Source organism: Tachyglossus aculeatus, chromosome X1, assembly GCF_015852505.1.
Source record: "Tachyglossus aculeatus isolate mTacAcu1 chromosome X1, mTacAcu1.pri, whole genome shotgun sequence".
In the NCBI taxonomy this organism is placed as follows: domain Eukaryota; kingdom Metazoa; phylum Chordata; class Mammalia; order Monotremata; family Tachyglossidae; genus Tachyglossus; species Tachyglossus aculeatus.
The window spans coordinates 119,494,258-119,522,012 of NC_052101.1; the positions used below are offsets into that span (position 1 = coordinate 119,494,258).

At 44.0% G+C, this 27,755-nt stretch overlaps 1 protein-coding gene and 1 non-coding gene across 7 annotated transcripts in view; one reads left to right on the forward strand and one right to left on the reverse strand.

Annotated features, from left to right (window-relative positions):
* INSR (insulin receptor) overlaps positions 1-27,755 on the forward strand; it is a 183,894-nt gene that overhangs the window by 42,403 nt on the left and 113,736 nt on the right. The window lies entirely within an intron of this gene.
* LOC119920121 lies at positions 26,013-26,148 on the reverse strand. The gene has a single exon (XR_005447886.1). It is a non-coding gene; the product is annotated as a small nucleolar RNA SNORA7 (small nucleolar RNA).

Here is a 27,755-nt window from a genome sequence, read left to right on the forward strand (position 1 = left end):
GTCATGGGTTCAGATCCTGGCTCTGCCAATTGTCAGCTGTGTGACTTTGGGCAAGTCACTTAACTTCTCTGGGCCTCAGTTACCTCATCTGTAAAATGGGGATTAAGACTGTGAGCCCCCCCATGGGACAACCTGATCACCTTGTAACCTCCCCAGTGCTTAGAACATAGTAAGCGCTTAATAAATGCCATCATTATTATTGTTCATTGGTGGACTCTGTCTAGGATGATGCATTTATTTCCATTTTGGAAGAGATTTGGTAATTCAGAAAGGATTTGAAAGCTTAATTTTATTTGAGGAAATAATTTTTCTCTGATATGGATTTTTTAAAAAAGATTTATGAAGAAAAGGCACTCTTTAGTATGTGTAGCTTTAGCCTTTCAAAAGCTCTCAAATTATCCCCTATTTTCTCTCCCCACCCTATTCCTTCCCTTTTTACTTCATGGTTTTGATTTCCATAAAGCATATTTGTTGTCTTTTACCTGATAAATCTTTCTACACAAACTTGGCATAAACACCAGGTCCCTCCCCTTTTTATAGAAACAGGTTTTTTCCCTTTTTCAGGTAAGATCAGCAGAAACAGACTTTTTTCCCTCCTGTCAGCCAAGTGCAATTTCTTGATGAAAAATATACCTACATTTATTTCTTTTGATAACTTTTGGAAAGAGAGATTCAGGTGAGGGAGCGGAACAAAATATTCCGTGACTCAGATGTGTGCGATTAGGCTTCTTGAGAACATACAATAAATTAACATTGGCAGTTTTAAAGTAATTTTATTGCTTTTCTTGTAGAAGATTGGTGATCTCAACTTAAAGGATAATTTTAAAGCAAAATAATTTTGTATTTGTATTTTAACAGGGTTACAGAGACAAAAATTGGTCACACTCAGTTTTTTTTATTGTATTTGTTAAGTGCCTACTATATGCCAGGCACTGAAGTAAGCACTGGGGTAGATACAAGCCGATGTGATTGAACCCAGTCCCTGTCCTACATGGGGCTCCACAGTCTTAATCCCTATTTTACAGATGAGGTAACTGATGCCCAGAGAAGTGAAGTGATTTGCCCAAGGGCACACAGCAGACAACTGGCAGAGCCAGGATTAGAGCCCAGGTCCTTCTAACCCCTAGGCCCTAGCTCTATCCACTAGGTCATGCTGATTTCGGGATAAATATTGGAATTTTCTTTGAGTCCAGGCAGAAATGGGACACAGGAGTTATATCTCTTGCCAGTAGCCCTGTCTTTGGAGCAGCGTCATGCCAAAAATGCTTTCCCCGACCCCGAAGCCCAGAGTTATAATGATAATAATGATAATAATGATGGTATTTGTTAAGCGCTATGTGCCAAGCACTGTTGTATGCGCTGGGATAGATACAGGGTTATCAGGTTGTCCCATGTGGGGCTCACAGTCTTAATCCCAATTTTTCAGATGAGGTAACTGAGGCACAGAGACTAATAATAATAATGATGGGATTTGTTAAGCGCTTATTATGTGCAAAGCACTGTTTTAAGCACAGAGAAGTGAAGTGGTTTGCCCAAAGTCACACAGTTGACAAGTGGTGCAGAATTCAAACCCGTGACCTCTGACTCCCAAGCCCATGCTCTTCCCACTAAGCCACCTGCTTCTCTTATGTCATGCTGCTTTATTATCTCACCACAGTGGGTGGATTGGGAGGACTGAAACACCCACTCATGCATTCAGTTCAATTCATTCATTCATTCAATTGCATTTATTGAGTGCTTACTATGTGCAAAGCACTGTATGAAGTGTTTGGGAGAGTAAAATATAACAATAAACAGACAAATTCCCTGCCCACAATGAGCTTACAGTCTAGAGGGGGCAACAGACATTAATGTAAATAAATAAATAAATGAATAAATTACAAATCTGTTCATAATGGGGAATACCTGCTGGGACTATGCTCTCAACAATGTAGGTATCTGTCCAAAGAACCGCCAGGAGCTTCTCACGGGGTGGAAAGGCTCAGCAAAAATCTTGACATTAGCTGGCTAACGTAGTCCACAAAGACCTTGTTGTGGCTATCGAGGTGGCTCGCCCTCCCGCATCATCCTTCCTCATGCCCCATCCAGCAAGAGCGTGGCTTAGTGGATAGAGCATGGGCCAGGGAGTCAGAAGGATGTGGGTTCTAATCCCACCTCCATCACTTGGCTGCTGTGGGACCTTGGGCAAGGCACTTAACTTCTCTAGGCTTCAGTTACCTCATCTGTAAAATGAGGATTGAGACTGTGAGCCCCATGTGGGACAGGGACTGTGTCCAACGTGATTATCTTCTATCTACCCCAGCACTTAGAACAGTGCTTGACACATAGTAAGCATTCAACAAATACCATCATTATTATTCACCCCCATCAGTGGCATCAGAGAGATAGCAACCTGCCATTCCTCCTTTCCAAACTGCCCTGCTTTGGTTTCCACAGAACTATTACCAAAGCTTGGTGTCGTAATTTAGGGACGTTCAGTTCTCCAAGAATTCAGGGGTTCTGGCCTCAGGGAGTCTTGTGTTGAGGAAAAGTTGTGTTGTAGCGGGCACACCTTGATTCAAGTCACGTGTAGGCAACCAGCTGTTTACTCCAACTCCGCCTCACCTTTTATTCAGAATGTCCCTTTATTCCGTAGCAGTGTTCTATCAAGAACGGGCACTGAAAACATGTATTCTAAGAGGATGGAAGCATCGGAAGGGATGGTAGCGTGCGTGAGTGCGACATCAGTCGGAATAGAATGGCCGAAGCGGCTTGGCCTAGTGGGTAGAGCACGGGTTTGGAAGTCAGAAGGACCTGGTTTCTACTTCCAGCTCCGCCACTTGTCTGCTGTGGAACCTTGGACAAATCGCTTCACTTCTCTGGGCCTCACCTCTTCTGGAAAGTGGGGATTAACACTGTGAGCCCCATGTGTGATTTCTCTGGGCCTCAGTTACCTCATCTGGAAAATGGGAATTAAGACTGTGAACCCCATGTGGGACAGGGACTGTGTCCAACCCAATTTGCTTGTCTCCACCCCAGTGCTTAGAACAGTGCCTGGCACATAGTAAGGGCTTAACAAGCACCATAATTATTATTACCTGTTTTCTTTATTGTGGAATTTGTCGAGAATGTAATCCTGTGTTTAAGGGGAGTGGAAAAGTTGACAACATCTGTTCGAAAGGCACATTACCTTCTAACCCAGTTAGGGGACCAAAGAAGTCATTGATTTCAGCTGCTTTGCCACTCTTCAATTATGTATTTTAGCCTTAGGTTCATCTGTTATGTAGCGGGCATGGAAATTACCCACTTCTAAATTGCAACAGATGCTGATGCGAAATCTGGTGTTATGAGGTTCTCTGATTTTTTTCATTATTCAAATGGCAAATAATCAGCCATTCTTTCCTGTTTGTGTGGGAGTACTTATATTTATGGATTCTTTTGCCTCCTCTCCTCGCTCCCTGTGATTACCCTCCCTTCTTTCCTCTTCCCCTTGCTCCCCGCTCTCCTTTCCATGTCAGTCAATCATATTTATTGAGTGCTTACTGTGTGCAGAGCATAATAATAATTGCGGTGCTCATTAAGCAATTACCGTGTGCCAGGCACTGTTCTAAGTGCTGGGGTAGATACAAGTTAATCAGGTGGGACACAGTCCCTGTCCCACATGGGGCTCACACTCTTAATCCCCATTTTACAGATGAGGTAACTGAGACCCAGAGAATAGAAGTGACATGCGTAAGGTGACACAGATGACAACTGGCAGAGCCAGGATTATTATTATTATTATTAATAATAATAATATTTTATTATTATTATTAATAATAATAATAATGATATTTGTTAAGCCCTTACTATGTGCAAAGCACTGTTCTAAGTGCTGGGGTAGATACAAGGTAATGAGGTTGTCCCACATGGGGCTCACATCACAGTCTTAATCCCCTTTTTACAGATGAGGGAACTGAGGCACAGAGAAGTTAAGTGACTTGCCTAAGGTCACAGAGTAGACAAGTGGCAGAACTGGGATTAGAACGCATGACCTCTGACTCCCAAGCCCAGGCTCTTTCCACTAAGCCACGCTGCACACTGATTAGAACCCAGGTCCTTCTGACTCCCAGGCCTGTGCTCTATCTATTAACCCACACTGCTTCTCTAGCTGGACTAAGCACTTGGAAGAGGACAATATAATAATATAATGGATACATTCCGTGTCATGCATTCATTCAGTGGTATTTATTGAACACTTACTGTGCACAGAGCACTGTACTAAGCATTTGGGAGGGTATAAAATAACAATAAACAGGCACATTCAATCAATCAATCAATCGTATTAAGCACTTACTGTGTGCAGAGCACTGTACTAAGCGCTTGGGAAGTACAAGTTGGCAACATATAGAGACAGTCCCTACCCAGCAGTGGGCTCACAGTCTAAAAGGGGGAGACAGAGAACAAAACCAAACATACTAACAAAGTAAAATAAATAGAATAGATATGTACAGGTAAAATAAATAAATAAATAAATAAGTACAAACATATATACATATATACAGGTGCTGTGGGGAAGGGAAGGAGGTAAGATGGGGGGATGGAGAGGGGGACGAGGGGGAGAAGAAGGAAGGGGCTCAGTCATTCCCTACCATCCTCCCCATACCCTTGCTTCCCTTTACCTTTCCTCTTTGCCTACCCTGCCCCTCCCTCCCTACTCCCACTCTTCCCATCCATGAAATCTTACCCCCTTTCATCTGCAAAAACAATTGGATCGTCCCCTTAGTTCTGCGTCCCATACTTCTGTCCACACTGTTCTAAGTGCTGGGGTAGATGCAAGATAATTGGGTTGTACACAGTCCCTGTCCCACATATGGCTCACAGACTTAATCCCCATTTTACAGATGAGGGAACTGAGGCCCACAGAAGTGAAGCGACTTGCCCTAGGTCACCCAGCAGACAAGTAGCGGAGCCAGGATTAGAATCAAGCAAAAACTCCTCACTCTCGGCTTCAAGGCTCTCCATCACCTCGCCCCCTCCTACCTCACCTCCCTTCTCTCCTTCTACAGCACAGCCCGCACCCTCCGCTCCTCTACTGCAAACCTCCTCACTGCCTCGTTCTCGCCTGTCCCGCCGTCGACCCCCGGCCCACGTCCTCCCCCTGGCCTGTAATGCCCTCCCTCCGCACATCCGCCAAGCTAGCTCTCTTCTTCCCTTCAAAGCCCTACTGAGAGCTCACTCCTCCTTCAGGAGACCTTCCCAGATTGAGCCTCCTTTTTCCTCTCCTCCCCATCCCCCCCGCCCTACCTCCTTCCCCTTCCCACAGCACCTGTATATATGTTTGTACAGATTTATTACTCTATTCTACTTGTACATATTTACTATTCTATTTATTTTGCCAATGATGTGCATCTAGCTTTACTTCTATTTATTCTGATGACTTGACACCTGACCACATGTTTTGTTTTGTTGTCTGTCTCCCCCTTCTAGACTGTGAGCCCATTGTTGGGTAGGGGCCGTCTCTATATGTTGCCAGCTTGTACTTCCCAAGCGCTTAGTACAGTGCTCTACACACAGTAAGTGCTCAGTAAATATGATTGAAGGAATGAATGAACCCAAGTCCTTCTAACTTAATAATAATGATGGTATGTGTTAAGCGCTTACTATGTGCCAAGCACTGTTCTAAGCACTGGCCTGTTCTCTATCCACTAGGCCATGCTGTTTCTCAGCCATGTACAGCCCTCTGTTTGCCCACTTTGTGCTTGTCCAATTCTGTTGCTCACTTTCTCACTTTCCTGCTTTTGGGGCTACATTCCCTAGCTCACTTTGAGCTCCCCAAATCTGGTCAATTTTAACCAGGTTTCCAGTCTTATCATTTTTGCCTTAGCCCTGATATGGTGGTGGTTGTAGTAGTGGAGTATTAGAAGTAGTAATAGTAGTAGTTATGGGATTTATTGAGTACCCATTGGGTGTAGTGCACTGTACTGAGTGCTTGGAAAGTACAAAATAAAGAAGTGACATGTTCCCTGCCCATGAGGAGCTTAACATTCTAATGGGGGAGACCGAGATAAAATGTTAATTTCCACAGCACGTACGTACACCTCCAAAATCTATTATATTAATATCTGTCTGTTATATTAAATCTATATTTATACTAATATCTGTTAAATTGTACTTTCCTAACTGCTTAGCACTGTGCTCTGAACACAGTAAGCGCTCAATAAATCTAATTGATTGGTTAACAAATTGCATGCAGTTGAATAGCATAAGTAGGTATGGTCTGAGATTGTGCATAGATAAGTACCTAAGTGCTAGAGAGAGCTGATGTCCTTATACAACTTGGGGTTTTGGAAAGGATTCTTGGAAGAAGTGAGATGACAGGAGAGTTTTGAATTTGGAGCAGGCTATAGTTTGTCAACCATACTGGGAATATTAAATGCTCCAAGAATCACGAGTGGTATTTATTGAGTGCTTACTGTGTGCAGAGCAGTGTACTAGGTGCTTGGGGAAGCAGCATGGCCTAGTGGATAGGGCCTGGGAGTCAGAAAGACATGGGTTCTCATCTTGGCTCTGCCACTTGTCTGTGGTGTGACCTTGGGCAAGTCACTTCACTTCTTTTTCTGTGCCTCAGTTACCTCATCTGTAAAACGGGGATTAAGACTGTGAGCAACCTAATTACTTTGTTTCTACCCCAGAGCTTAGAACAGTGCCTGACACATGGTAAGTGCTTAACAAATGCCATTAAAAAAACAGAAAAAAAAAGCAGAGTTGGCAGACACGTTCCCTGCCCACAATGAGTTTACAGTCTAAAATTTCACATAAATCTTCCTTGGGGATTTATGACTGCTTTGGAAATATTCTCCCATTTAACATTCTCTTGTTTCATTACTGACATTATGTTGACAGTGAGCTCTGGTTTCAGTAAGATGGTGCTACCGAAGTTCTTTTGTTGGCTAATGATAATCTCATAGTAATATCCTTGGTCTTCTGCTGTTTTGTCCTCTACATGTCTTTCAGAGACACAGCTACTGGCTGAGAGATAACTATTTCACTCACTTTTACATACTACGCCTCAAAATATTTTGCAAAAGATAAAAGAAGCCCAAAGAAGAACATTTAGAAAAAAAAACATTTATTTTTTCAGAGGAATAATCTTGTCCAATTCTGCTGCTCACTCTCTCACAGAAAGTTTCCTCTTCAGTGACTTTTTAGGGGTGAATTTCCCTCTGTCCATGCCCCAAGTAAACAGAGCTAAGGTACTTCACTTACCTGTTCATTTAATGGTGTTTATTGAAATACCATTTTTTACTGTGCGGAAGAAGGCTATGGTAAACTACTTCCTTATTTTTTACCAAGAACACTCTGTGGATATACATGCCAGAATGATTGCAGAAGGCTGAAGGAAAAACATTCTGGAGAAAGTATGTCCATAGAGTCGCTATGGATCGGAAACGACTCAATGGCATTTGATGATGATTGAGGGCCTCGGAAGCACTGGGAAAAAAAATTCAAGGATGAGAATTAGATGTAGTCTCCGAACTCCCAAGGGCTCGTGGTCTAAGAATAAGGAAGAAGAAGCGAGAGTGGGCGATAGACACGTAAGGAATCAATCAATTGTATTTATTGAGTGTTTACTGTATGCAGAGCACTGTACTAAGCTCTTGGGTGAGTACAGTATAACAGAGTTGGTAGACATGGTCCCTGCCCACAACGAGCTTACTGTCTAGAGGGAGAGACAGACCTTAATAGAGATAAATAAATGAAATTACAGACCTGTGAATAAATGTTCTGGGGCAGAGAGAGGGATGAAGGAAGGGTGCAAATTCTAGTGCAAGGGAGATGCAGAAGACAGTGGGAGAAGAGAAAATGAGGGCTTAGTCGGGGAAGCCCTCTTGGAAGTGGTGTGTTTTTAATAAGGATTTGAAGGTGGGGAGAATGAACGTCTGTTGGATATGAAGAGGGTGGGAGTTCCAGGCCAGAGGCAGGATATGGGTGAAGGGTTGGTGGCGAGATAGATGAGATCAAGGTACAGTGAGTAGGTTGGCATTAGAAGAACAAAGTGTGCGGGCTGGGTTGTAGTAGGAAGTCAGGGAGATAAAGTAGGAGGGGGCAAGGTGATTGAGTCCCCTAAAGCCTATGGTAAGGCATTTCCATGTAATGAGGAGGTAACGGGCAACCACTGGAGGTTTTTGAACTCTTTGTGGGCAGAGAACGTGTCTACCAACTTTGTTATATTGTACTCTCCCAAGGACTTAGTACAGTGTTTTGCATGCACTAAGTGCTCAATAGATATGACTGATTGATAGAAATGGGAAAACATAGAATGAATGGTTTTATAGAAAATGGATCCGGGCAATAGAGTGAAGTATGGACTGAAGTGGGGAGAGACAGGAGGCAGGGAGGTCAGCATGGAGGCCGATGCAGTAATCAAGGCAGAATAGGATAAATGCTTGGATTAAGGTGGTAGCAGTTTGGATGGAGAGGAAAGGGTGGATTTTAGGGACATTGTGAAGGTTGAACCGACAGATTTGGTGACAGATTGAATATGTGGATTGAATGAGAGAATTGAGTTGAGAACAACACCAAGGTTATGGACTTGTGAGACGGGGAGGATAATCGTATTGTCTACAGTGATGGGAAAGACAGGAAGAGGACAGGGTTTGGGAAGAAAGATAGGAGTTCTGTTTTGGACGTGTTAAGTTTGAGATGTTGGCAGGGCAGCTAAGTAGAGATGCCCTGAAGGCAGAAGGATATAGAAGACGGCAGAGGAGGAGAGAGATCAAGGCTGGAGATGTAGATTTGGGAATCATCCTCCTAGAGATGGTCATTGAAGCTGTGGGATCGAATGAGTTCTCCCAGGGACTGGGTGTAGGTGGAGAATGGAAGGGGACCTAGAACTGAACCTTGAGGGACTTCCACAGTTAGGGAGTCGGTGGGGGCAGAGGAGGAGCCCATGAAAAAGTCGAGAAAAAGCAGCCAGAGAGATAAGAAGAGAACCAGGAGAGGACGGTGTCAGTCAAGCTGAGGTTGGATAATGTGTTCAGGAGAAGGGGGCGGTCGAAAGTGTTAAAGGCAGATGAGAGTTGGGGGAGGATTGGAATGGAGTAGAGGCCATTGGATTTGGCAAGAAGGAGTTCATCAGTGACCTTTGAGAGAGCAGTTTTGTTGGAGTCAAGGGGGCAGAAGCCAGATTAGAGGGGGTCGAGGAGAGGAAGTGAAGGCAGCAGGTATAGAAGGCAGCAGGTATAGACAACTTCCTCAAGGAGTTTGGAGAGGAATGGTAGGAGGGAGATGGGGCTCTTAACTAGAGGGAGCCGTGGGATCAATGGAGCGTTTTTTTTAGGCTAAGGGAGACTTGGGCATGTTTGAAAGCAATGGGGAAAAAGACATTATTAATAATAATAATGATGATAATGATGATAATTACGGTATTTGTTAATTGCTTATTGTGTGCCGTGCACTGTTCCAAGTGCTGGGATAGATACAAGGTAATCAGGTTGGACAGTCCCTGTCCCACATGGGGCTCACAATCTCAATCCCCATTTTACAGATGAGGTAACTGAGGCCCAGAGAAGTGAAGTGACTTGCCCGAGGTCACACAGCAGACAAGTGGCAGAGGCAGGATTAGAACCCACGATCTCTGGCTCCCGAGACCGAGATCTTGCCACTAAGATGGCAGGAAGGGACGGGGCAAAGGTGCGAAGGGATGGGGTCAGAGGTGGAGGAGAGAGGGTGGATTTTCAGAGGAGGCAGGGGATCTCCTCTTGAGATACTGCTGGGAAAGATAGGAGGGTTGAAGAGGCAGGAGGAGGGAGAGACTGGAGAGGAACAGGGAAAGTTGAAGGAGTGTATACCTGATGGTTTCATTTTTCTCAATAAAAGTACATGGCTAGGTGATTAGTGGCAAGAGATGGACAGGGTGGAGGGAAAGGGGTTTTGAGGCGAAATTAAACGTCTGAAGCAACTGGCGAGGGCAGTGGGCATGGGACTCAGGAAAGATGGAGAAATAATGTTGCTGGGCAGAGGAGAAGGCAGAGATAAAGCAGGCGAGGAACAATTGAAACAGGACATACAGAAAAACAATATCAAAAGAAGCAGCATGGCCTAGTGAAAAGAGCAAGGGCCTGGAGGGGTGGGAGTGCAGAGAACCTGGGTTCTAATGCCGACTCTGCCAATTGCTTGCTGTATGACCTTGAGCAAGTCATCTCCTCCTCTAGACTGTAAGCTCATCTTGGGCAGGGAACGTGTCTACCAACTCTGTTGCATTGTTAGATTGTATTCTCCCAAGCACTCAGTCCACTGCTCTGCGCACAGTAAGCACTCAATAAATGTGATTGATTGACTTAACTTTCCTGTTCTCCTTCCTACTTAGACTGTGAGTCCCACATGGGACAGGGACTGTGTCCAACCTAATTAACATGTATCTACCCCAGTTTTTAGAACAGTGTTTGAAATATACTCAGCGCTTGACAAATACCATTAAAATAAAAAAGAAAGCACAACATCAAATCCAAAAAGAACAACAGAGCATTGTGGTTAGCGGAGCAAAGTTTCAAGCTTCTCACTGGTCCGAGAAGATTGTCCAGAGTACAGCCCCAACAACGACAGCCTTCCCAATGTTCTTAAAATTGGGAATGCCACTTCTACCAACAGGGCACGGTGGGAGTCTTTATTTTGGATGAAAATCAATTTTCTCCAAAATGATCAGGTTTTTTTCAAAGTGTCACCTTTTCTGTTAGAGAAAAGTCTCTGATACCTAAAACGTTTGTGACCAAATCTGGGGAGAGCTATTTCAGATTAAAAGAGGGGATGGGGGTGCTAGATGGCCAGCTTTCAGGAATTTTGAGGGGAGGGGTCCTTCTGTAAACGATGGACTTAAAAAGATTTACAAGCAGTGGAAAGGGAATAGGATTGAATGTTCAGTAAATCGAATGTTCAGTCAAACATACATATAGGGACAAGTGCTGACCATGGGTAAAAATAAATACATGAATATGAAAAGTGATGTTGAGAAGCAGCATGGCCTAGTGGATAGAGCATGGGCCTGGGAATTAGAAGGACCTGTGTTGAGCAGCATCATGGTGTAGTGGATAGAGCACAGTCCTGGGAGACAGAGGTCATGGGTTCTAATTCTGACTTCACCACTTGTCTGCCATGTGACTGTGGGCAAGTCACTGCACTTCTCTGTGCCTCAGTTACCTCATCTGTAAAATGGGAATTGAGACTGTGAGACAGGGACTGTGTTCAACCCCATTTGCTTATGTCCACCCAGTGCTTAGTACAGTGCCTGGTACATAATAAATGCTTAACAAATACCTCAGTTATTATTATTCTAATCCTGGCTCTGCCACTAGTCTGCTGTGTGACCTTGGGCAAGTCACTTCACTTCTTTGTGCCTCTGTTAGCTTAACTGTAAAATGGAGATTGAGTGTGAGCCCCATGTGGGACAGGGACTATGTCCAACCTGATTTGCTTGTATCCACCCCAGCGCTTAGAACAGTGCCTGGCATATAGTAAGCGCTTACAAATATCATTATTATTATTAATAACAAAATCTACAATTATTATTGTCATTATTGTTCGGTCAATAGCCTACATTTATTATAAATTCCAGCACCTGAGTAAAATTTTAAGTTTGGAGAGAAAGGACTTACTATCCTTACTGTTTGATGGTGAGGCTTCAGAAGCAGGTTGCTCTGTCTTTCTTGGATTTCACTTATTCAACTAGAATACTGTGATATAGGTTTCAGTGAATCAGTGGTATCAATCGAGCACTTACTGTGTGCAGAGCACTGTACTAAGCTCTTGAGAGAGTACATTCCAACAGAGTTGGTAGACACTTTCCCTGTCCACAATGAGCTTGAAGTCTAGATGGGGAGACAGATAATATGAATAAATGTATTATTACTAGTTAATTTATTATTAATATATTAGGATCAGTGCCATTTAAAAGACATTTTATTGTAAGGATCTACTTGATTGCTCAAATCACTATCCAAACTTTAAACATTTTTCAAGCTATTTCTTGCTTCTGGCCATAAATTAACATTTGCTCTCCATATCCAGTAACACATCAATTTTTTTCTTTTAAGACAGACTAGTACCCACGGATAGTATCTCTTTGTCAGGAGTGTCATCTTTGATAATGGATAGCTCTATAGTGAAATGTTCTCCAATAAGCTCTTTTGCTCTTTGAACATAGGTCTGGGTATCCCTGGATCTGTCTTTTGGTGTAATTGCCCCTACCCCTAGTTTTTCCTAAATCTGGGTTTAGCAATAAAGAGGAAAAAAAATAGATTAAAGTTAGATCGTACTGTCATTCGGCTAGCCACATCACTGGGGGAAAATGATCAGTTTTGTTTGTGGTGCCTAATTTTTTACATGGAGGTTATCTTCATTTGCAAAAGGATCAAAGTATAATAATAATAATGGTATTTGTTAAGCACTAACTATGTGCCAAGCACTGTTCTAAGTACTGGGGTAGATACAAGGTAATCAAGTTGTCCCATTTGGGGCTCGCAGTCTTAATCCCCATTCTCCAGATGAGGTTACTGAGGCACAGAGAAGTTAAGTGACTTGCCCAAAGTCACACAGCTGACATGTAGCAGAGCTGGGATTAGAACCCATGACCTCTGACTCCCAAGCCCGGGCTCTTTCCACTAAGCCACACTGCTTCCCTATGCTATATTACGTATTAAAAATATGCTATATTACAGTATGTAATGTAGCTGAGACCTGGGAAATGGGAATAATTCCTGGTAAAATATCTGGTCCTAGAGAAGTAAGGCTGGTTGAGGCAGAGCCACGATGGATACTGGAGCTCTGCACACAGTGAGCGCTCAGTAAATACGATTGATTGATTGATTGATCTATGGGTGTAAGCCGATTATGGGCGGGGAATGCATCCGCTAATTCTGTTGTATTATTCTCTCCCAAGTGGTTAGTCCAGTGCTGTGCACATAGTAAGTGCTCAATGAATACCATCGGTGGATGGGGAGCTGAGGGTGAATTGTGGGAGGGGGGTGTTAGCAGGTAGGAGAGAAGGAGAAGTAGGCTGAGAAAACAGGGCCTGGTGAGGTGGGGAGAGTGAGCCAGACCCAAGTCACCTGGTTTCAGGGCAGCTGGCCGAGGTTAAATGGAGCCTGTCAGCTGGGAAAGTATCCGGAGTGGAAGAGGCAGTCAGCTGGTTCCTCTTTACCCGAAACTTTCCTGGCTGCCTGCCATTTTTGTTACAATCTCTCCTCATTTGTATTCTTGATTTGCAGATACACAGACCAGAAGTTGTGAGTGCATTTTGCAGGGGTCAGACCAATTGGATAATTCTTATGCAGGAGATAGAGCTATAGCTATATCTAGCTCTCTGCATACATTCACACATCACATATAGGTATATATATAGCGTGGCCTAGTGGATAGAGCAGGGGCCTGGAAGTCAGAAGAACCTGGGCTCTAATCTTGGGCAAATCACTTCACTTCTCTGTGCCTTAATTCCCTCATCTGTAAAGTATGATTAAGACTGTGAGCCCTATGTGGGACGGGGCTGTGTCCAACCTGATTAAGCTTGTATCTACTCCAGTACTTAGAACAGTGTCTTGCACATAATAGGTGCTTAAATACCACAATAATTATCATTTTATCGGTGAATACATATACAAAGTTACCTCTAAAAGGAATACATTTTTTTTTTGTTTTTTTTTTCATGGTATTTCTTAAGTGCTTACTATGTGCCATTCTTTCATTCATTCAATCATATTTATTGAGTGCTTACTGTGTGCAGAGCACTGTACTAAGCACATAAGGCACTGTACCAAACACTGGAGTAGATACAAGCTAGTTAGGTTGCATACAGCCCATGTTCCACGTGGGGCTCACAGTCTTAATCCGCATTTTATAGATGAAGGAACTGAGGCCAGAGAAGTGAAGTGACTTGCTCAAGGTCACACAGCAGTCAATGGTGGAGTTGAGATTAGGACCCAGCTCCTTTGGACTCCCAGACCCTTGCTTCATCCACTAGGCCACACTGCTTCTCAAGTTCTCTAAATTCTGGGCAGGCCCAATGTGGTTAACCCCTGGGCCTTTGATTTGAGAGTTAAGGAGAGAGTTAAGAAAAAGGCAGTAGATTTGAATTTCCCTTTCTCATTAAATGCCTTCATCTCAAGTGAGGTACTACTTTAAGGACCAAAAGATCAACCTTGATATGGCATGGTAATTACTTTCCTTTAAAGAAAAGGTTTCAAGGTATTAGCATTTAGCAGGTGATGGTAAGGGTTTGAGTGTTGGAAAAATGTCATTTTTAAAGCAGCTGAGTTGTGGAACATTCAGATATATCAGGTGACTTGGCTCCTAAAGAGGATTGAACTTTTTATAAAAAAAAATACTTTCTCTTTCTTTCGCTCCCCCCCCCCCCCCCCCCCCCCTTCATTTACTTGTGGTTTTGTAACTCTGAGTGAGGTTTGGGCCGTGCCAGGATTGAATTTGATTAGTGGTTTGACCTGGTATTTTAGCACTTGCTTGTTCTCTGGCTTTGTTTTCAACTAGCTAAATGTTTCTGTGTGAGAAGATAATAAACCATTTTCTTTCATTTGGACACTGAATCATACTAATTTTGATGTGGTCGTATCACTGTGGAAACACTACAGTAGTAGTTTTCATTTGAAATTTAATAAGTGTTTTAATCTACCATCTGGAGCTTGTAGTTGCATATTCTTTATTGTGTATGAACAAGATTGGTCCATTGGAATTTAATTTGGGAATATTTCTTAATCCTATAAATGAGCTTCTCTGCCTTTTTGAATAGCTCCACATTAAATTATGGGTTTCTATAGTTTTATTTTCTTCACTTTGCTTGGAGTCTATTCCCATTTTCCATTTCTCTAAAGAGCTATTCCTTTATTATTCAGTAGAATATTACTGCCCATGCCAGACTCTTTTTGACTGAGTGAATTGATGGGGTACAGCTACAGTGAATAAAATACCTATAGGATTCTTTGCTGCTTCTTAAACTTTGTTTCTCATGATCTTTGAAAAACACTCATTTATGTTAAATTACATTGAATCTGAGGATCTGCTTTACTACTAATAATAGTAATATAGTATTTGTTAAGCACTTACTCTGTGCCAAGCACTGTATTAAGCCTGGGGAGGATGAGCAAACTGGGTTGGACACAGGCCCTGTCCCACGTGGGGCTCACAGTCTCAATCCTCATTTTCCAGGTGCGGTAACTGAGGCACAGAGAAGTGAAGTGACTTGCCCAAAATCACACAGCAGACAGGTGGCGGAGTCGGCATTAGAATCCATGACCTTCTGACTCTCAGGCCCGTTCCCTGTCTAGTAGGCCATGCTGTAACGGCAGAGTGTAAGGACTTCAGACGGGTGTAAAGCAGGTCAAAAGGTGATTCATAATTTGCATGGGGCTCCCAAATTTCAATTTGACTTCCACTCACTGGATGTGCAAGAGCTGGACACTGTATCTGTGAAGACCCAGCACCATGTTGGAATGAGAAGGAAAACCAGGAGTGCACACTTCTGGGTTTTTTTTTTTTAATTGTATTTGTTAAGCACTTACTATGTGCCAGGCCCTGTTCTAAGCACTGAGGTAGATACAAGCTAATCAGGTTGGACACAGTCCCTGTCCCACATGGGGCTCACAGCCTTAATCTTCATTTTACAGATAAGATGACTGAGGCACAGAGAAGTGAAATGACTTGCCCAAGGTCACACAGCAGACAAGTGGTGGAGCTGGGTTTAGAACCCAGGTCCTCTGATTTCCAGGTCCATGCTCTATCTACTAGGCCACGCTACTTCCCAAGACAGTGCCGGATTCCCCCTCTCAGTTCTGGGGCAGTCCAGAGGCAACTTTCTCATCCCAGCTCTTGTCCCCTCTACCCCCACCCCAATGACAGCTTTGAAAATCATTTTCCCATTTGTCTTCCACTCCCTCCTTTTGGGAACAGGGACTGTGTCCAATCCGATTAGCTTGTGTCTACCCCAGTGCTTAGTTCAGTGCCTGGCATATAGTAAGTGCTCAACAAATGCCATTAAAAAAATGAAAAACAAACCCCCAACCCAAACAACTTTAGACGCCAGTGACCAAGATTAAATTTCTAGAGTAACTGGCTAGGTGGGAACTCTGAGCCATGTTCTGAGAAGTGATGGTGGTTAAGGCACTTATTCTCTCTTTGCTTCATGTTTTCTTACTTGCTTTGATGTTTAGTAAGCGCTCACAATATGCAAGCACTGTAAAATGTTCCGGGGGTACTGATTCAGAAACAGCCCCTGCCCCATAAGGAGCTCACAGCCTAGTGATGAAAACAGGGCCAGGCACATAAGGAAAGGAACATAGACGTTCTTTCTGTGTAATCAAAGGTATTTATTGAGCACTGCAGCGTGGCTAAGTGGAGAGACCATGGGCTTTGGAGTCAGAGGTCGTGGGTTCAAATCCCGGCTCTGCCACTTGTCAGCTGTGTGACTTTGGGCAAATCACTTAACTTCTCTGTGCCTCAGTTACCTCATCTGGAAAATGGGGATTGAGACTGTGAGCCCCACGTGGGACAACCTGATCACCTTGTATCCCCCCCGCACTTAGAACAGTGCTTTGCACATAGTAAGTGCTTAATAAATGCCATTATTATTATTATTAATAAACACTTAGGAACAACATATGAGGGTAATAGCATCTTTTCACTCCCATTAGATTGTAATAATAGTAATAATCATTTTTGTTAAGCGCTTACTATGTGCCAAGCACTGTACTAAGCACTGGGGTAGATACAGTCAATTCGGGTTGGACACAGTACCTGTCCCCCGTGGGGCTCACAGTCTCAATCCCTGTTTTACAGATGAGACAATTGAGGCCCAGAGAAATTTAGTGACTTGTCACACAGCAGACAAGTGGTGGAGTCGGGATTAGAACCCAGGTCCTTCTGACTCCCAGGCTTGTGCGGTATCCACGAGGCCATGCTGCTTCCCCAAAGTGCCTAGTACAGTGCTTTGTACATAGTAATCTCCTCACATGTAGGAGCAGTGTCTTACTGCTGTTGTTATGTTCCCAAGCAGCTAGTATAGTGCACTGCACACAGTAGATGCTCAAGGAATGGTATGGATAATGATCCATTTCTTAGTAATGTTGTGAAAGTAAAAGGAAGGGCTAAATGAATTCCAATGCCCTTGGACTTGACAGAGTTAGTTCCTGAAAGCTGCATCCTAAAGTTCAAGGAGGCATCGCAAATCCAGACCAATTTTCTCTTAGGAACAATCTTATAAATGGAGGATTGTTTCCTGAACTGAGGTCAGAAGCCCCGTTTTTACTGAAATTATCCAGAATCGTGTACTTGATCAATTACAGATTGAAGCAGCGTGGCCTAGTGGAAGGAGCATGGGCCTGGGGATCAGAGGACCTGAGTTCTAGTCCTAGCTCTGCCAATTACTTGCTGTGTGACCATGGGCAAGTCATCATCATCATCATCAATTGTATTTATTGAGCGCTTACTATGTGCAGAGCACTGTACGAAGCGCTTGGGAAGTACAAATTGGCAACATATAGAGACAGTCCCTACCCAACAGTGGGCTCACAGTCTAAAAGGGGGAGACAGAGAACAAAACCAAACATACTAACAAAATAAAATTAATAGGATAGATATGTACAAGTAAAATAAATAAATAAATAGAGTAATAAATATGTACAACCATATATACATATATACAGGTGCTGTGGGGAAGGGAAGGAGGTAAGACGGGGGGATGGAGAGGGGGACGAGGGGGAGGGGAAGGAAGGGGCTCAGTCTGGGAAGGCCTCCTGGAGGAGGTGAGCTCTCAGCAGGGCCTTGAAGGGAGGAAGAGAGCTAGCTTGGCGGATGGGCAGAGGGAGGGCATTCCAGGCCCGGGGGATGACGTGGGCCAGGGGTCGATGGCGGGACAGGTGAGAACGAGGTACGGTGAGGAGATTAGCGGCGGAGGAGCGGAGGGTGCAGGCTGGGCAGTAGAAGGAGAGAAGGGAGGCGAGGTAGGAGGGGGCGAGGTGATGGAGAGCCTTGAAGCCCAGGGTGAGGAGTTTCTGCCTGATGCGCAGATTGATTGGTAGCCATTGGAGGTTTTTGAGGAGGGGAGTAATATGCCCAGAGCGTTTCTGGACAAAGACAATCCGGGCAGCAGCATGAAGTATGGATTGAAGTGGAGAGAGACACGAGGATGGGAGATCAGAGAGAAGGCTGGTGCAGTAGTCCAGACGGGATAGGATGAGAGCTTGAATGAGCAGGGTAGCAGTTTGGATGGAGAGGAAAGGGCGGCTCTTGGCAATGTTGCGGAGCTGAGACCGGCAGGTTTTGGTGACGGCTTGGATGTGAGGGGTGAATGAGAGAGCGGAGTCGAGGATGACACCAAGGTTTCGGGCTTGTGAGACGGGAAGGATGGTAGTGCCGTCAACAGAGATGGGAAAGTCAGGGAGAGGACAAGGTTTGGGAGGGAAGACAAGGAGTTCAGTCTTCGACATGTTGAGCTTTAGGTGGCGGGCAGACATCCAGATGGAGATGTCCTGAAGGCAGGAGGAGATGCGAGCCTGGAGAGATGGGGAGAGAGTAGGGGCAGAGATGTAGATCTGGGTGTCATCAGCGTAGAGATGATAGTTGAAGCCGTGGGAGCGAATGAGGTCACCAAGGGAGTGCGTGTAGATTGAGAACAAAAGGGGACCAAGCACTGAACCTTGGGGAACCCCCACAGTAAGAGGATGGGAGGGGGAGGAGGAGCCTGCAAAAGAGACTGAGAAAGAACGACCGGAGAGATAAGACGAGAACCAGGAGAGGACGGAGCCAGATTTAGTTAAATTTAGTTAGATTTAGATGTCAGATTTATTACTCTATTTTACTTGTACATATTTACTATTCTATTTATTTTGTTAATGATGTGCATCTAGCTCTACTTCTATTTATTCTGATGACTTGACACCTGTCCACATGTTTTGTTTTGTTGTCTGTCTCCCCCTTCTAGACCGTGAGCCTGTTGTTGGGTAGGGACCGTCTCTATATGTTGCCAGCTTGTACTTCCCAAGTGCTTAGTACAGTGCTGTGCACACAGTAAGCACTCAATAAATACGATTGAGTGAATGAATGAACTTAACTTCTCTGGGCCTCAGTTTGCTTGACTGTAAAATGGGGATTCAACCCTTGTTCTCCCTCCTACTAAGAATGGGAGTCCCACGTGGGACAGGTACTGTGTCCAATCTAATTAACTCATACCTACCTCAGTGCATAGCACAGTGCTTGATGTAAAATCAGTACTTAACGAATACCATGATATTAATAATGACAGATGAGCAATAGAGCTACTTACTCAATCAGTTTGCCCTAATCCTACCTCACTTCACTGATCTCTTAGTTCAGCCCAGTCCGCACACTCTGCTCCTCTAGCTCTGGCTTATTCACTGTTCCCCAATCTCGTCTATCTCACCACTGACTTCTTTCCCACATCCTCCCCTTAGCCTGGAACTCCCTTCCCCTCCATTTAATAATGATGGCATTTATTAAGCACTTACTTTGTGCAAAGCACTGTTCTAAGAGCTGGGGAGGTTACAAGGTGATCAGGTTGTCCCACAGGGGGCTAACAGTCTTAATCCCCATTATACAGATGAGGTAACAGGCACAGAGAAGTTAAGTGAATTGCACAAAGTCACACAGCTGACAATTGGCAGAGCTGGGATTCAAACCCATGACCTCTGACTCCAAGGCCCGTGCTCTTTCCACTAAGCCATGCTGCTTCTCCATTTATGCCACACCACCAACTCTCTGCCCCTTCAAAGCCTCATTAAGGTCATGTCACCTCCAAGAGGCCTTCCCCAATTAAGCCCTCTTTACCCCACCTCGGTCTCCCTTCGGCATCATCCGTGCACTAGGATCTGTGACCTCTGGATATTTGATATTTGTCCCACCCCCAGCCCCACAGCACTCACATACATACCCTTAAATTATGTATTTATAAATTATTTATTCATATAGATGTCCATCTCACCCCTAGACTGCAAGCTCGTTGTGGGCAGGGAATGTATCTGCTAGTTCTTTTGTATTGTGCTCTCCCAAGTGCTTAGTACAGTACTCTGCTCATAGTAAGTGCTCCATAAGTACCATTGATCACTTGATGGATTTAATGTTGTCCAAGAGGTTCTATGATAGGGCAGCTGACTCTTCATCAGAAGTGAAATGGGTGGGTTCACCAGCCCAGCTGACTTTGCCTGACAATCAGGTTATCCCCCTCCTCCCTGCCCCCCTGGTCTTTTCCCTCTCTGTCCCCTCTCAAACTTTCTTGTCCCCTCTTCCCCCACCCCAGTGACAACTTTGAAAATTGTTTCCCCATTTCCCCGCCACTCCCTCCACTCTTGGCCTGCACCCCAAGAGTTGAAGCCACAAAGTCCAAACCGAGGTGATGTAAAGGAGCAGCATGTCCTAGCAGGAAGAGCTCGGGCCTGGGAGTCAGAGGACCTGGGTTCTAATCCCAACTCCGCCACTTGTCTGCTTTGTGACTTTGGACAAATCACTTCTCTGGCCCTCCGTTCTCTCATCTGTGAAAGGGGGATTAAGACTGTGAGCCCCATGTGGGACAGGGATTGGGTTCAACCCAATTTGCTCGAACCTCTCCAGCGCATAGTACAGCATTAACAAATACCATAAAAACAAAATATAACAAAAAACAGACCCGTGTTAGAGCTGGGACTAGAATCTGTGTCTCCTGACTTCCAGTCCTGTGCTCTTTTCACTAGATAATTCTTCCTCTTTAAGTCAAGGGCCATCTTTACTGTTAATGCCTTCTGCACAGCAGAAGTTCAGAATTACTGCATTTAAGAGCACAAATACCCTGTAACATGATCAACATGAATCTCTTCTCTTCCCCCTAGCCAGCTGTTGTGTACACACTGCATGTTGCCCTGTACATATTTATCGTGCATATATTGTTATGTTGACTACGTGTTCCTTCTCCTCACTCCCAGATTGTGTGTTGCTGGAAGGCAAGAACTGCCTCAATCAATCAGTGGTATTTATTGAGTGCTTCCTATGAGCAGAACACTGTACTAAGCTCTTGAGAAAGTACAGTACCACAAAATTAGCAGACATGTTCCCCACCCATAACAAGCCTACAGTCTAGAGGGGGAGACAGACATTAATATAAATAAGTAATTTATAATCTACTCTGAATTCGTATAGTGTCGTGCACCCAGTGGGCAATTCATAGTGAGTTAATAAAATAAAGCTTTTCTCAGTCCCGTGATTTAAGTACTAGTTCAACCTTTTTCAAAACATTTTTATTTTTAATATATATTTTTTTAAAAAAAGGTTTCCTCCAATTTTATTCTGTTCTCTTTTGGTCACTGTTTTCTTTGAGAGACTTTATCCTGTGGCTTTTTTTCCCCAGAAGGCATCAAACAATAATTTGGATAATCTGTCATTGAGATCAAGTTGATTACCTTGAAAATTGCTAGCAATTTATTTCGTTCCAAGTCCGTTCAGGTGACACTTTTAATGTTTTCCTTTAGAAGGAACATTTCTTGGCAAGGACTGCTTTGTAAATAAACTTCTTCAATGTAGAGTTTATGATGTAAGTAATGGCCAATATAAAAGGGTGTTAACAATTTAGGACTTTGCTTTGAGCTTTCAGGAAGAAAAACATGGTTAATTCAAAGCGTCGTTAGTATTATTATTTGGGGACCTTTGCAAACTTCATAATTTAGTTGAGGGAAATTGACTATGTCCCAAAGGAAAGTCTACACAAATCCTTCTCAGATCATAACAATAGCTGGTTTAAAGTTCACTGACCGTACTTCCTAATTATATCCTCCTACTGTGTGGTGGTTCCTATTGAAGAAATGTGAATGAACTTCACGTTTGGGGGTTGGGGGGACGGTGTTCAGAGCTGCAGACCTTTTTGGTAGTTAAGACATTTTTGATAATTGGGCTAAAGCCGGTGGAAAGGTGTTTACAGTTTTGAAATGAGTGATGTGGTGTTTAATTTTACATCCAAGCATTTAGTTCAGTGCTCTGTGCACGGTAAGCATTCAGTAAATACCATTGATTGAAATTTAATGATAACATTTAGTAAGTGCCTACTATGTGCTTAGCACTGGGGTAGGTACAAGGTTATGAGATTGTCTCACCAGAGGCTCACAGTCTATTTTATCCCTATTTTACAGATCAGGAAATGAGATCCAGAGAGGTTAAATGGTTTGCCTAGGGTCACACAGCGAGCTCGTGGCAGAGCTGGGAGGCGAACCTAGGACTTCTAATTCAATCGATCAAATCGAGAGACCTAGTCCCGTGCACTTTCCACTAGGCCCCGCTGTTTTCCCAGTCTCCAGAGGGTGTGTAGCTGGCATCACACACGACAGAAGCAGCAAGGCCTAGTGGCAAGAGCACGGGCTTGGCAGTCAGAGGACATGGGTTCTAATCCTGGCTTCGCCCCTTCTCTGCTGAGTGATCTTGGGCAAGTCACTTCATTGAGGAAAGTTTCCTCAGTTTCAGTTGCCTCATCTGGAAAATGGGGATTAAGACTGTGAGCCCCATGTGGGACAGGAACTGAATCCAACCTGATTACCTTGTATCTACCCCAGTGCTTAGACCAGTGTTTAGCACATAGTAAATGCTTAGCAAATGCCATAATTAGTATAATATTAGTCATGTCAGCTCAGCCCCTACCCATAGCACTTAGGTATATAGGTCTCTTTATTTGTATACTCAAGTATTTACTCAGTCATTTCTTCTTGTAATATTTGTGCTACTTTCCACTACCAACACATAATTATTTCTGACCATCTCTCTCCACCATTAGGTTGTCAACTCTAGCTTCTGTCATACTTTCCCAAGTGCTCAGGGAAGTACTTCACACCCAGTAGGCTGTCAATCAATAGTAATACTATTAATTGTAGAATTTATAAATATGATTGAATGAATTAAGCACGTACTATGTGCTAGGTCATCCAGCATGCAAGTGGCAGAGCTGGGATTAGAACCCAGGTCCTCTGGCTCCCAGGTCCGGGCTTTATCCACTAGGCCACGCTGCTTCCCTTCTAAGGTTGTGGCTAGGTCTGCTCTGACAGAGTAATTGATCTGGTTAGAAGATTAGTCTCCCTGAGGCTCAAACTTCTCTTTCCTTCAGGAACTTTGATGGCTCAAATTAGATCCAGGATATGGCTGCTTTTCCTTTTCCTTCCCATTTCCTTTTGCATCACTGAATAAAGTTACTGTCTGACCACTGAAGTTTGCTATCTTAGTTGTAATGATGACATCTGTCCAGGAAATGTTCTATTCTTCATTTTTCCATCAGATTAGATTAAAAAAAAATTTGTGGAAGGAAGGAGACATCCTTAATCTAGATCTCAGGAGACAGGGTGACACTAGTGGATTTAGTCTTCAGTTCTAGGCATGACAGGAAGAAAATGATATTGCAAAACTAGCATAAGAATAAATACATTATTTTAGATATGCTTTAAGAGCTTTAGAGCCTTTTACTTGAGGTTGGTTTTTGTGAATAACACTAATAGTTGTGGTATTTGGTAAAGGCCCACTATGTGCCAAGCACTGTACTAAATGCTGGGGTAGATACAAGATCATCAGGTTGGGCACAGTCCCTGTCTTGTAGGGGGGCACACAGCCTAAGAGAGAGGGAAATCAGGCCGGGTATTTAATTCCCATTTGCAGATGAGAAAACTGAGGCTCAGAAAAGTGAAGTGACTTGCCCAAGGTCACACAGCAGCCAAGTGGCAGAGTTGGGATTAGAACCCAGATCCTCTGATTTTCAGGCCCATGTTGATTCCAGTAGGCCACGCTGGATTAAAAAAGCGATTGGGAATAAATTGACTCCACTACTACATAATAGTAATAATAATTATGGTACTTGTTAAGTGCTTACTAAGTGCTAATCACTGTCCTAAGCAATGAGGTAGATACAAATTAATCAGGTTGGACACAATCCCTGTCCCACATGGGGCTCACACTCTTCATCCCCATTTTACAGATGAGGGAATTGAGGCCCAGAGAAGTGAAGTGATTTGCCCCAAATCACCCAGCAGGCAAGTGGCAGAGCTGGGATTAGAATCCAGGTCCTCTGACTCCCAGGCCCATGCTCTATCCACTAAGCCATGCAGCTTCTACTACTACTAATGAGATACAAGGAGGTAAGGAGGTGTTTTTAGGTAAAGGAGATGAGGTGACCCCCATCTCAGGATGGCACCCGGAGAGTTTTCAGTACTCTTCCAGTCTCGGTTATGAGAGGGAAGTCAAACAGAGGCATACCCATTCCATTTCTAGCTTGGCCGGTGACTAGCGAGTGGAAGGAAATCTGCTATTTCAGAACTCACCTGGGCTGGGAAGCAGCAGCTTGGGAAGAGTCGAGGGCAGACACTCATGTTTGCTGCACGGAAGAAGGCGATGGTAAACCCATTCCGTATTTTTACCAAGAAACCTCTATGGATACACTACCACAACGATTGCAGATGGAGGTGGGGCCTTCTGGGAGAGATGTGGCCATGTGGAGTCTCTACGGGTCGAAGACGACTCGGTAGCATAAGACAAGACGAGGGGGAAAATAATTACAATGAGAGTTTTTTAGGTCTCAGGTTGTGAGTCAAATGCCATTTTTCTCTCCCAGCATGCTTCTAGAAATGTTGATGGGAGCTTGGAATTCTCATAGAACTGCTGTTACTGGATATGGAGCCTCACTAGACTTTCAAGGGATTTTACTGATGAGTCTCATGGGTTAGTTCCAGCCCAGATTATGAGAAAAGAGCTTCTTTTCTTAAAGTGGTGGGGTATAATTGATTGGTCCATAGACTTGCCAGGCCTACTCCACTTCCTAACAAACATTTAGAAACTGCAAAGTATCAATTATATAATTTTTATTCCAAGAACAGATAATTCTCCAAGGTCTGTAGACCCTTTGCTATTTCTAGAGATGGGTCTGGTTTTCCTTGGGAATTTAGGGGTGGAGAACTGCAGGCCGCTCCCATTTCTTGGTAGTTAAATGTCTGGAAATGAAACTACCCACTTGGGTGCTCCTTGTCCCTTAGACATTGAAAGAAACAAATTTAGGAAGTTTCATAAACATCATTTTTTAAGTAACAAGTGCTTGTTCCGTGGCTAAGATTTATAGTGGCTTGGCCTAATGGAAAGAGCCTGGGCCTGGGAGTCAGGGGACCTGGGTTCTAAGCCCGGTTCTGCCACTTGCCTGCTAGGTGACTTTGGGTAAGTCACTTCACTTATCAGTGCTTCAGTTTCATCATCTGTAAAATGGGGATTCACTTCCTGGTCTCCCTTTCTCTCTCCTCTAGACTGTGAGCCCCATGATTAAGTAGTATCTACTGCAGCGATTAGGACAGTGGTTGGCATATAGTAAGTGCTTAACAGCAACCATTATTACTAATTCATCTAGTATAACCCAGGTAATGAGGGCATCCTGTTTAGTGCTCCACAGGAGCACCAAAAAAGTAGGAGGTGAAGTGGAGTATTTCATAGGCCTTTTCTAAACTAGTGTCATTCTTTGGACTTTTTTTTAAATGGTATTTGTTCAGTGCTCACTATGTAACAGGCACTGCACTGAGTGTTGGGGTAGATACAACTTATTCAGGATGGACCAGCCCATGTCCCACATGGGGCTCACAGTCTCAATCCCCATTTTACAGATGAAGTAACTGAGGCTCAGAGAAGTGAAGTGACTTGCCCAAGGTCACACAGCAGACAAGTGAAGGATCCAGGATTAATAATAATTGTAGTAATAATAATAATAATAATATTGATGTTGTTATTGTCTTATGCTGTTGAGTCGTGTCTGACCCATAGCAATGCCATGGACACATCTCTCCCAGAATGCCCGAATTCCGTCTGCAATCATTCTGGTAGCATATCTATAGAGTTTTCTTGGTAAAAATCCAGAGGTGGTTTACGATTGCCTCCTTCCACACAGTAAATGCTTAGTACAGTGCTCTGCACACAGTAAATGCTCAATAAATACGATTGAATGAATAAACCAGTCTCTGCCCTCGACTTTCTCTCATGCCGCTGCTGCCCAGCACAGGTGAGTTTTGACTTGTAGCAGATTGCCTTCCACTCACTAGCCATTGCCCAAACTAGGAATGGAATGGGTATGCCTCTGCTTGACTCCCCCTCCTGTAGTCATGACTGGTAGAGTACTGGAAACTCTCCAGGTGTTCCCTTGAGACGGAAATGATTAATAATAACAATAATAATATAATAATGCTATTTGTAAAGCACTTGTGCCAGGCACTGTACTAAGCGCTGGGGTGGATACAAGCAAATCGGGTTGGACACAGTCCCTATCCCATGTGGGGCTCATAGTCTCCACTCCCATTTTATAGATGAGGTAACTGAGGCACAGAGAAATGAAGTGACTTGCCCAAAGTCACACAGCAGACAAGTGGCGGAGCTGGGATTAGAACCCAGGCCTCTTTCCACTAGGCCACACTACTTCTCTGCACCTCTTTGGTGAATTTGATTCCTTCTATGGACAGTTGCCCTTTGGGAGATTGGCCTATGCCAGAACTTCTCAGGGCTATGTATTTCTCAGTAAATAAAGGCAAGGGATGTCATAGCCCAGTGATCCCATTAGACTGTTAGCTCCTTGAGGGCAAAAGATCATGTCCACCTACTCTCTTGTATTGTCCTTTCCCAAGCGCTTAGTACAGTGCTGTTCACTCAGTAAGTACTCAGTATATACCATTGTTTGCCTGTGCCTTTGTATGAACATCTTCGGTGGGAGGGATGTAGGTATAAGGCAAACACTTGCTCCATTACCTTCCCACTAATCCCCCTTCATTTCACTCATGAGCAGGTAAATCCTCCCAAATTCTCTAGAGTGAAAGTAACGGCTTTGGGTTAATAATAACTGTTGTATTTGTTAAGTGCTTCCTGTGTGCCAAGCACTGTACTAAGCACTGGGGTAGGTGCAAGTTCATCAGGTCCCACATGGGGCTTCCAGTCTAAGTAGGAGGGAGGACAGGTATTGAATCTCAATTTTGCAGATGAGAGAACTGATGCCCAGAGAAGCGAAGTGAGTTGCCTGAGGCCATGCAGCTGGCAAGCAGTGGAGCTGGGATTAGAACCCAAATTCTCTGACTTGTAAACCCATGCTCGTCCCTCTAGGCCACACTGCCCACCTTGCGTTGTCGTGTCTGCAGTGGATGATTTCTTGACAGTGGGTCAGAATTTCGGTTCAGCCCAACTCCGACTCTCCCCAAATATGCGAAACACCCCTCAAAACCACGTGTCCCCAGTGAAGTTGGGACTGAATAGCCAGGCAATTTCAGAAGATCATAGCTGCCAATAAACTGCCTCTATAATCCAGCTGAAGCATTTAATTTATGCAGCAGCTGTGTTTACCTGTAGACCTTTTTTAAAAAAAATTTGTATTAAGTGCTTTCTATGTGTCAAAAACTGTTCAAACCGCTGCCGTAGATACAAGCCAATTAGGTCAGCCACAGTCACTGTCCCGCATGGAGCTCACAGTCTAAATAGGGGGAAGAACAGGTATCCCCATTTTATAGTTGAGAAAACTGAGGCACAGGGAAGTAATGTGACTTGCCCAAGGTCACACAGCAAGAAATGGGCAGAGCTGGGATTAGAACCCAGGTCCTTCTGACTCCCAGGCCTGGGCCCTCTCCACCAGACCACGCTGCTTTCCCTAAGAGCAGGTGCTTCACTCTAGGTGGCCTTTTGTATTAAGGGCCCCAGTGCTTAGTAAGCTGCCTAGCACAGAGAAGGCCACTTTAACCAGCACTATGCAAAAAAGGGACTATTTGGCTGTCTAGTTA